The sequence below is a fragment of the Chenopodium album genome, chromosome 4 (assembly GCF_948465745.1).
Source record: "Chenopodium album chromosome 4, dcCheAlbu1.1, whole genome shotgun sequence".
NCBI lineage: Eukaryota > Viridiplantae > Streptophyta > Magnoliopsida > Caryophyllales > Amaranthaceae > Chenopodium > Chenopodium album.
In genome coordinates this window covers 48,442,034-48,452,598 of record NC_137837.1, presented here as the reverse complement: position 1 = coordinate 48,452,598, position 10,565 = coordinate 48,442,034, and the positions used below count along the sequence as shown (strand labels likewise).

Here is a 10,565-nt window from a genome sequence, read left to right as displayed (position 1 = left end):
TCGTTTCACTTTCACGGATCGAAGAAAGATACAGAGAATTTTCTATTTTTTACTTAATTTGAATTCCATACGATATTCAATAAACAATAAACTACTAGGAAACTTAAAATGATAACTTCTTTCACGCATGCATTCTTTATCCCATTGTCGGAACAAAAATATGGGATGCATGGATATAGAAATAGTTGGTACAGGAAACCACACTATCATCGCAATCTTATTTGATAGATAAGATCGAAATGCATTCCGTTTTGGAATCAAAGAAAACTAAGATATGGAAGATGGCTTTTTTAGGTTGTGATTTGAAATAACCACAAAGTTTTCTCCCTTCTAGGCGGAAGAGACTCGCCAATTTATTTCTATGGAATAACTAGGAATACAAAGATTTAATCGGAAATATCGACAAATTCAAGCCGAGTTTAAAGAAAAAAAAGGTCAACTGTTCCAATTTAATCTCTATCAAATTTGAATATCAGAATAGCGGGTATATTCATGATTCAATAGGCCAGGTCCACTTACTTTTCATTTGTTGATTTCGAACTTTTCCATTCCAAGAAATTTGATTCAAATAATAAAAAATAGGAATAGTTGCTGATTCGAGAAACCGCTTATCATTATAATATAATGAATATTAGTTCAACTTTATAACTACTACTAATAAGTATAACTTATTATACTTAGAAAGTTGCTTCTTTTGTACTTTCAAAATATCAACAAACAATATTTCTATTCTGATGCAAGTCTAAGCATGGAGAACTTCGAAGATTTGCTTATCATGCATCAAGATAACTTGTCCCTAAACATTGATTCAAGCCAAGCATTGCATGGACACTTTCTTGGATATCAAAGCAAAGCCACGGTTTGCTTAGTGGCTTTTCTTGGAGTCTAGTTCACTTTCTTGAACTTTCTTGAATTTTCTTTACTTAGATTTTGCTTACAAGTTTTTACCTTTCACTTGAAAGGGTTTTTCTTGGTTCAAGCATTAGGATCTTTAATCTTTATTTAATTCTTTAATTTTTATTTATTTATTTAGTTGCTTTAAAAATCAGTTAGTTAGCAAAATAAATCAGTTTGGTGTATGCTTGTGCGCCAAGGTGCTTGCTCTTCAAGCAAGTTAGAATTCTAGTTTAATTAGGATTGAATTAGGGACTTGTCCTAATCTTCCTAGGTAAACTAAGTCTTATAAATAGGGCTGTAAACACACGAATAAACATACATAGATTAATATTCAGATTTATTTCTTAAGTTGCATACTTGAGTTTTGGTTGATTGCGATCAATTGCTGTTTTGCTTGTTTTAGTTAAAACATTCGTTTGGATTGATTAATTAGGTGGATTCTTAATTGATTAATCTTAGTTTTTGTTTAATTCTTGGTGTATTTCCTGTATAGAATTAGACTTAAACATATCCCTTGTGTTTTGTTGATTTTCGGATCAATAATTCACATCATCTTTGGTATCAGAGCAGGTTTGCGCAACTTCGGAAAAAATTAAACTGGGAATAATTGGCTGGGAATTTTTGAGTGATTCTTTTTGCATTGAACTCTAAACACGTCCAGCTATCACCATATAAAATTTCATAATTTTTAGTTGAGTAACGCGTTCTACACAGCCTCAAACATTTGGTGTTTGTGCACTGATTTGCGGATGGGAGTCCGGTTTTTGTGTTGCCTAGTTTTCCTTCAAGATTCGATCTTTTAATCAAGATTTTTGCATAAACTGACTTGGTTTGTGTAGGAATCATGAGTGACGAGGAAGTTCCACAGGTTCCAAGGGGATTAACCTTAGAACAGGCTCAAAATCTTAGAAGAGATAGGCGAATTGACGAGTTGGCAGCAAGGATGGATGAGATATTAAAAAGGCTTGATACTCTTGCTGGAGATTCTTCAAGGAAAGGGAATTCTAACCCTAATTCTGGTTCAAGTGAGGAAGAACAACCAAGGAGGAACCCAAGGAGGCCACGAAATAATTATTCCTCAAGTGATGAATCACCAAGGCCTAGGAGGAAAGATCGACCAAAGGATGATGATAGGAACCTTAGATTAGATCTTCCCGAATTCAATGGGAGTATGAATGAACCTGAAAAATACCTTGAGTGGATTAGAAGGGCCGAGACACTATTTGATTACAAGGAGTATGATGAAAGGAAAAGATGCAAATTGGCTGAATTGAAACTGACCGGTTATGCTAGTCTTTGGTATGATAATCTAAAGAAGAAGAGGCATAAGGAGGGGCGTGCAAGAATCTCAACTTGGGAACAACTCAAGAAGCACATGAAAAAAAGGTTCGTACCTAGTGATTATATTCAAGATGTTTATCTTAAGATGCAACTTTTTAAACAAAATTCTATGACTGTTGAGAATTATATTGGTGAATTTGAAAAGTTATGCATGCTATGTGGCTTAGAAGAGATTGTTGAGCATAAGATTGCTAGATTTATTTCGGGGTTGAATGATAATATTGCTGAAAAAGTTGAATTGCAACAATATTGGTCCTTTGAGGATGTTTGCAAGGTAGCTTTGAAAGTTGAAAAACAGATAAAGGGGAAGAAAGGGACGTACACTAAGTCCTTTGTAAAGGGTTTCACTAAACCTTTTGAGAAGAACAGCTTGGAGAAAAGTGGTTCTAGTTCGAACTACAAGGAGACTAAATCAAAATTTGAAGCTCCTAAAAAGCTTGTTGAAGATAGGAAGTGCTTCAAGTGTGGTAGTTTTGGTCACATTGCAACTAATTGTCCATCAAAAAGAGTAATGACTGCTCAAGAGTGGGAACAAGAACAAGCTAAGTGTGAGCAGGGTAGTGACTATGAAGAAAAGAACGAAGAGGAAAACTTTGAAGAAGAGGAGGGGCATGTTGACGAAATTGATCCCGAGACTCATGGTCAAAGTTTGGTTCTAAGAAGGGCGCTACACTCTAAAACCGTACCTATGGAAAACAATCAAAGGGAGAAAATCTTTCTTACAAGGTGCAAAGGCAAATTGAAGAGCTTATGACTAGAGGATACGTGAGGGAAAGTATGAGCCCTTGTGCCGTGCCTACTTTACTTGTCCCAAAGAAAGATGGGAGTTGGCGCATGTGTATTGATAGTAGGAGTGTGAATAACATCACTATCAAATACCGATTTCCTATTCCAAGATTAGATGATCTACTTGATGAACTACATGGTTCAAAGTTGTTTTCTAAGATTGATCTTATGAGTGGTTATCATCAAATTCGAATGAGAGAAGGAGATGAGTGGAAAACAGCATTCAAGACTAAGTTAAGGTTGTATGAATGGTTGGTGATGCCGTTTGGACTCACTAATGCACCTAGCACTTTCATGAGGTTGATGCATGAGGTACTTAAACCTTTCCTTGGCAAGTTTGTTGTTGTTTATTTAGATGATATTCTGATATACTCTAAAAATTTGCATGATCATCTAAATCATCTAACAAGTGTGTTTGAAGTGTTAAGAGAGAAGAAACTCTATGCTAAGCTTGAAAAATGCTACTTCTTAGTGCCTAGTGTTACTTTTCTTGGTTATGTTGTATCAAAGGATGGAGTTTCAGTTGATCATTCAAAAGTAGAGGCTATTAAAACTTGGCCTATTCCTACTAATATGAGTGAAGTAAGGTCTTTTCATGGTCTAGCTTCGTTCGATAGAAGATTTGTCAAGAATTTCTCAAGTATTGTGGCGCCTATGACCGAATGTTTGAAGAAGGACAAGGGTAAATTCGAATGGACTAAAGAAGCTCAAAGTGCGTTTGAGTTGGTAAAAAAGAAGCTATGTGAAGCACCTATACTTGCGTTACCAAATTTCTCAAGTCCTTTTGAAGTTGAAACCGATGCTAGTGGAGTTGGAATTGGAGCAGTTTTACTCCAAAAGAAGAGGCCTATTGCATATTTCAGTGAGAAATTGGGAGGAGCTCGATTGAACTATTCTACTTATGATAAAGAGTTCTATGCCATTGTTAGAGCTTTAGATCATTGGAGTCATTATCTCCGACCTAATCACTTTGTGTTGCATTCTGATCATGAAGCATTGAAGTACATACATGGACAACAAAAGCTCAATCCTAGACATGCTACATGGGTTGAATTTTTACAATCATTTAATTTTTCTTCAAGGTACAAAGAAGGGAAATCGAATGTTGTGGCTGATGCATTATCTAGAAGATACACTTTGATTGGAATTCTAAATAGCAAGCTACTTGGTTTTGAATTGATCAAAGAATACTACAAAGGTGATGATGATTTTGCTACATTGATTGAAGAGTGTTCTAAAGGAGCCGTGGGTTCTTATTTGCTGCAAGATGGTTTTCTTTTCAAAGGAAATCGACTTTGTCTTCCTAAGTGTTCTATTAGAGAGCTAGTTGTTAGAGAAGCTCATGGGGGAGGAATTGCTGGTCACTTTGGCATTACAAAGACCTTGAGTATGTTACAAGAACACTTCTATTGGCCTAAGATGCTCACGGATGTGCAACTAGTTATTTCTAGGTGTGCAACTTGTCAAAAAGCGAAGGCTACTTTTCATCAAGGCTTGTATACTCCTTTACCTGTTCCAGATTCACCTTGGGAAGATATTTCTATGGATTTTATTGTGGGATTGCCGAGAACACAACGGGGGAAAGATTCTATTATGGTTGTTGTGGATAGGTTCTCTAAGATGGCTCATTTTGTTCCTTGTCACAAAGTGGATGATGCTATGAAAGTGGCGGAATTATACTTCAAAGAGATTGTTAGATTGCATGGAATTCCAAAAACTATTGTGAGTGATCGAGATACAAAGTTCATGAGTTTCTTTTGGAAGTCTCTATGGAAGCTTGTGGGAACTAAATTGCTCTTTAGTACATCTTACCATCCACAAACTGATGGACAAACCGAGGTTACTAATCGTACTCTTGGTGCGCTTTTGCGTGGGTTAGTGAGTAAGACACAAAAGGATTGGGACATCAAGTTAGCTCATGCGGAGTTTGCTTATAATAGATCACCTACATATGCTACCAAACATAGTCCCTTTGAGGTAGTTTATGGAGTCAATCCGAAACTTCCAATTGATCTTGTTCCATTGCCTAAGGGTGAGTTAATTCACAAAGATGCCGAGTCTAAGTTGGAGAGTATGCTGAAATTACATGCTCAAGTTCGAACAAGAATAGAGAAAGTAAATGACATGTACAAAGCTAGAGCAAACAAGCATAGAAAGCAACAAGGTTACAATGTTGGAGACTTGGTATGGTTACATTTGAGAAAGGAAAGATTTCCCGGAAAACGCAAGAATAAGTTGATGCCTAGAAGTGAAGGTCCTTTCAAGATTATTGAGAAGATCAATGACAATGCTTATAAGTTAGAACTTCCGGGAGAATATGGAGTTAGTGCTACATTCAATGTTGGCGATTTGGCTAAGTATATTCCTGATGAAGAACTTCGAGATTTGAGGACAAATTCTTTCGAAGAAGAGGAGGATGATGCAAGTCTAAGCATGGAGAACTTCGAAGATTTGCTTATCATGCATCAAGATAACTTGTCCCTAAACATTGATTCAAGCCAAGCATTGCATGGACACTTTCTTGGATATCAAAGCAAAGCCACGGTTTGCTTAGTGGCTTTTCTTGGAGTCTAGTTCACTTTCTTGAACTTTCTTTACTTAGATTTTGCTTACAAGTTTTTACCTTTCACTTGAAAGGGTTTTTCTTGGTTCAAGCATTAGGATCTTTAATCTTTATTTAATTCTTTAATTTTTATTTATTTATTTAGTTGCTTTAAAAATCAGTTAGTTAGCAAAATAAATCAGTTTGGTGTATGCTTGTGCGCCAAGGTGCTTGCTCTTCAAGCAAGTTAGAATTCTAGTTTAATTAGGATTGAATTAGGGACTTGTCCTAATCTTCCTAGGTAAACTAAGTCTTATAAATAGGGCTGTAAACACACGAATAAACATACATAGATTAATATTCAGATTTATTTCTTAAGTTGCATACTTGAGTTTTGGTTGATTGCGATCAATTGCTGTTTTGCTTGTTTTAGTTAAAACATTCGTTTGGATTGATTAATTAGGTGGATTCTTAATTGATTAATCTTAGTTTTTGTTTAATTCTTGGTGGATTTCCTGTATAGAATTAGACTTAAACATATCCCTTGTGTTTTGTTGATTTTCGGATCAATAATTCACATCATATTCCCCGCTCAAATAGACTGTAGTTTTATGAAAAACCTAAAAAGCCCCTTATCGGATTTGAACCGATGACTTACGCCTTACCATGGCGTTACTCTACCACTGAGTTAAAAGGGCCCTTTTAGCCAATTCTTGGCTTAGTCATTATGTATATCCACCAAAAATATATCTATGTACATAGATTACATAGAATAAGTTATTATATACTATACATTAAGTAACTGGATAGTAGCTAGGGACTCGTTTTGACATGCGTTAATAGGGTTTGTTTAACTTAAACTCCCTTTTTTCTTTCTATTCGACAACGGAAAGTATTCTGTAATTTCATATTATCTCGCGTTCTATATTAGTATTAGATTAATTATTAATATTCTAATTAGTATTAGATTAATTAGTAATATTCGATTCATTTTTAATGAATAAATTAGTCTATATAAATATTTAATAATTTTGGATTTTCTAGCGAATGAATGATTCATAAATGAAATTGAAATGACAAAAAAATTCTATGGAATTGTGTAAGACGGAAAGTTCTTTTGAATCTGATTATTCGATTATATTGACAATTTCAAAAAACTGCTCATATTATGTTCATAGTATAATGGAAGTTTAGCCCATATGCCCCCATCGTCTAGTGGTTCAGGACATCTCTCTTTCAAGGAGACAACGGGGATTCGACTTCCCCTGGGGGTAGGGTACTACAAAAGGAAGTTGATCATAGATTAGCAATAAGCTTCAAATTGAATTGATTCTTCCTGGGTCGATGCCAGAGCGGTTAATGGGGACGGACTGTAAATTCGTTGGCACTATGTCTACGCTGGTTCAAATCCAGCTCGGCCCAATAATCAGCTCATCCATTATGAGGCGAAGGTTTTTGTCTTCCCGAAACGGCTGATATACGTAAAAAACTAATCCAATTTTCTGTTATACTTTCTTTTTTTCTATTTGTTTGCTTTATTTATTTGTTTCGGTAAATTGAAATTTTGATCAGAATAATGATCTAGATTCATATTATGGTATGGCCTTTAAGTTAAAATTGTTAAAGTATAAATAGAAAAAAATAGAAAGAAAAAAAGAAAACTCTTTTTCTTTATTTTATCAATAGATTTTGAAATAAGAAAAATTGACTAGCAATTCGTGTCGTTCTCACTAAATAAAGTAAAGTCCATATTCATGTGAAATGAAGATAAATATATCACTCGCGTCTCTGTTACAACACAAAAATTCTACCTAGAAATGCTTTGAGTCAAATCATATAAAAAGTATAGATACTGTATACTTTAGTTCCCTAGGATTGTAGTTCAATTGGTTAGAGCACCGCCCTGTCAAGGCGGAAGTTGCGGGTTCGAGCCCCGTCAGTCCCGACGGATCCAATAATCAATAAATAGATCAATGGATCTTTCCACTTTTTTGGAAAAGAACAACAATAGAATTTTACTTTTAATAGGAAGTCTTCGGATGATTCTTAGGTCTTTTTTTTTCTTTTTGAGTTTATTTTCTTCTCATTTTCAAACAAATAGAAAAATTTCCATTACTTGAACTAGAACAAATTCCTAAAACGGATATGTGGCTTAATACTAGAAAATTTTTTGATTGGTAAGATTTTATTTAGGATTTCAAAAGATAACATAGTAGGTCTGGTATTTCAATTTCTCGCGTCTATCTAATGGAATAGAATTCCAGATGTTTCTCGGGAGTACATGTATAAATGGAATTTGTTTCTTGTACAACACCCAATTTTTTATTAAAATTACCTTGACAAAATACTTTTCAGAGTGATCCCATTTCCTTCTATTTTTTGTTTTTGGATTTTTGTAACCAGCGGAAGTGGAAACGAAAAAGTGAAACTTCATTAGATGATTGATTGTACAAGAAAGACGTCAGGTTCTAGAAAAAAGAGTAAAAAAGAACGATAACTTAAGGGAATTCTTGATTAGCTAACAAATTCCATTTTTCTTTTTTTGGATTCAGTATGGATAAAAGAGCTTCCTATGGTATACTATTCAATTCGCGACCGCGAATTGATATGATAGCTCAAATATTGTTATTCCTGATATTAATCTGATTCAATATCATCAACAGATAAAATTTGGATCATCTCTATGGGATTAAATCCCGAGTTAATGGTACGTAAAAAAACGATAAGATTATGGAAGTAAATATTCTCGCATTTATTGCTACTGCACTATTCATTCTAGTTCCTACTGCTTTTTTACTTATTATCTATGTAAAAACGGTTAGCCAGAATGATTAATTTGAATGAAACTTGATTTCGTAGTTCTTTGACGGATTCCAATTGCGTTTCTTAACTGAAACGAGCAGGCGCGAATCAGCAATATTCGATGAGAGCGGATAGTATGGTAGAAAGATTCATATGAATCTTTCTACCATACTATCAATTAGATTAGTCTTTTTTCGTGTAAGACGCTGTACTATAAACTATATATAATTTATGATAAAGATACAAACTTAATCCCAGTACCTGCCGAAAGAATCAAAGAAAAAAAAGTAAAGATTGGTATATATTAAGAAAAAACCAAATTAGTAATCTTTTTTTATCATTGCCAAGCCAACCCAAGAAGAAAAGTAATTGAATTGATTGGCTGGTGGATAGATGCTCGAAAGAGTTCGATGGGATGAAAACTTCTTTGAATTTTGAAATGAAATATTGAAACAAAAGGGATCCGATGTTCCCCATTATACTTATAAAACTTATCTAATTGAATTTTGATAAGAGTCCATTCGTGGAAATTTAAGAAAAATTCAATTAGATAAATTTCCTATCATCTATATCTCCTTTCGAAATATAAACGTGGGAATTATTGAAATATCTTTTTTATTGACATTATTATCTTTAAATACACTTTGCGAAGCGATCGATAAAACAAATGATAATGATACAGTTTTATTCCTCAACTAAACTAAATTAGTATTTCTAGAGTCCACTTCTTCCCCATACTACAAGTGAAAGAGAAAATGTAAAGACTACCATTAAAGCAGCCCAAGCCAGACTTACAATATCCATGTGAATTATGTCCCCTATTTCTATGAATATGAAGGAATTTTTCCATTATTGTTTCATAATAATAGTGAAATCCCTGGTACAGAGTCAAAAATTTTGGGGATTATTCCTTTAATGAACTAATCCAATACCTGAATACTCAGCTCAGAGACTCTTTTGAGTTTGTATAGAAACTATATTACGCTTTTCTTTATCCACAATTCGAAATTGGTTAGATATTCCCTCCCGCCGACTTCAAGGCCCAGTCAGTAATCGCGTCAACAGGGCTGGAAGGGAATGGAGAGTTTTCGATAGTCCTTCTACTACTTACTAAAATTACTAAAAGTAAAATCTTTTCTTGAATCCTAGACACAAGAATTTACAGAACTTTCTTTTTTGAGAACCCCACAAGTACGTACCAAGAGACCCCTTCTTCTCCTTCCCCTCGGCCGACGAAGAATTCGGGGAGTTATCGATTATAGCAGTTGATAAGGGAGTTCGAGTCTTTTGTTAATTAGAATCAGGCGACACCCGGATTTGAACTGGGGAACAAGGATTTTTAGTCCTCCGCCTTACCACTCGGCCATGCCGCCAAAACGATACAAAATAGACGATACTTAAATAGTCCCTTTTGGGGGTAGATTACTGCACTTCGTTTTTTATTTATTGGACTTGCATTTTGAATCTCTTTTCCTTGGTTGCCCTTCCACTACTTACTAAATACTTACTAAAAGAAAAATCTTTCTTTTTTTGTTTTGATTCGATTCAGACCAAAAACTACGGACTTTCAGTCAAAATTCATGATAAACACGATCAATTGGAACCATTAACTATTGGCTTGACAGCGGTTTCATGAACGATTCGTAAATTTTGATTTCAAATTATGTTTACCTAATGACATAAGAAAATCCAAAGGATAACTAATCATTATTGCATCTTTTCAAGAAAAAATCGAAAACTCTTTATTTCCTTTTTCTTTTTCTCAATTGCAATTATAACAAGAATTATGAGTATATGTAAACCCCGGAACCAGAACAAAAATTACACAGACGACAGTCAAGTATCTTATACATGATATATAGATATCTGCACGTGGTTAAATTGACTATTTAATAGAATAAACATAACCTGCTTTACAATACAACGATATTTTAGTAATTCTACAAATAGAGTACTAAGATAGGTAAAAATATCTCTTTTCTACGCAAATCCCTTTTTTTGTATTGTTACAAAAGGGCCAAAAATATTGATTAAATAAATGAACTCTTTATTGTTTCTGATTATTATGTCTTTATCTCGGCGAAGGGATCAAATCCTGCATCTGTTTCGTTTTTGGTATCCAATCGGGTTGGAATATGTAATATCATAATAATGGTAGAAATGGAACTGATATTCTATACTAAAACTCAATTTTATA

General features: G+C 34.3%; 3 non-coding genes across 3 annotated transcripts; 1 reads left to right on the top strand and 2 right to left on the bottom strand.

The window, feature by feature from the left end:
* Positions 1-6,192: 6,192 nt before the first annotated feature.
* TRNAT-GGU (transfer RNA threonine (anticodon GGU)) lies at positions 6,193-6,264 on the bottom strand. The gene has a single exon. It is a non-coding gene; the product is annotated as a tRNA-Thr (tRNA).
* A 1,173-nt stretch (positions 6,265-7,437) lies between these two features.
* Positions 7,438-7,511, top strand: TRNAD-GUC (transfer RNA aspartic acid (anticodon GUC)). Its single transcript has one exon. It is a non-coding gene; the product is annotated as a tRNA-Asp (tRNA).
* A 2,159-nt stretch (positions 7,512-9,670) lies between these two features.
* Positions 9,671-9,741, bottom strand: TRNAF-AAA (transfer RNA phenylalanine (anticodon AAA)). The gene has a single exon. It is a non-coding gene; the product is annotated as a tRNA-Phe (tRNA).
* Between the last annotated feature and the right edge of the window lie 824 nt (positions 9,742-10,565).